Below are 802 nucleotides of genomic sequence, written 5' to 3' on the forward strand. Positions count from 1 at the left end.
GTGTGTGTGTGTGTGTGTGTGTGTGTGTGTGTGTGTGTGTGTGTGTGTGTGTGTGTGTGTGTGTGTGTGTGTGTGTGAGTGGAGAGAGAGAGAGCTTGTATGTACGTACCTTTATAGTTTTTTTAAAAATTATTTGTATCTTCTTATGAGGAAGGAGCTGGTTTTTAAGAAACAAAATACCTCGCTGTAATAGGAATAAAAAATACAATTAGATATTAAGCGGTGAACGTTAGAAAAGCATTGCATACTTTTACTGTTCCACTTACTGGTTTTTATTTGTGAAATACGTGTTAGGTGGCTGCTTCCTTTGAAAAACTCATCTTTTCCAGATTGTCACTTAATCTTAAAAATAACCAATAACACCAATAATTATCGCTGTAAATGTTAATTCATAATAATGATAAAGAATATACATGCATGAATATACGAATGGATGTATATATGTGTGTTTAGATGCATCTATGCAGATATGATTTATGTATGCTTACATGTAACCAAGGATTATGTGTATATATATATATATGGATATATATATATACTCTTTTACTTGTTTCAGTCATTTGACTGCGGCCATGCTGGAGCACCGCCTTTAGTCGAGAAAATCGCCCCCGGGACTTATTCTTTGTAAGCCTAGTACTTATTCTATCGGTCTCTTTTTGCCGAACTGCTAAGTTACGGTGACGTAAACACACCAGCGATGGTGGGGGGGGGGACAAACACAGACACACAAACATACACACACACACATATATACATATATACGACGGGCTTCTTTCAGTTTCCGTCTACCAAATCCACTCAC

The 802-nt window shown here is 36.8% G+C and overlaps 1 protein-coding gene across 2 annotated transcripts in view; it reads left to right on the forward strand.

The window, feature by feature from the left end:
• The window catches only part of LOC106881895 (transcription factor mef2A), a 109,094-nt gene that overhangs the window by 60,583 nt on the left and 47,709 nt on the right, over positions 1-802 (forward strand). The gene's annotated exons all lie outside the window — the stretch shown is intronic.

Source organism: Octopus bimaculoides, chromosome 3 (genome assembly GCF_001194135.2).
Source record: "Octopus bimaculoides isolate UCB-OBI-ISO-001 chromosome 3, ASM119413v2, whole genome shotgun sequence".
NCBI lineage: Eukaryota > Metazoa > Mollusca > Cephalopoda > Octopoda > Octopodidae > Octopus > Octopus bimaculoides.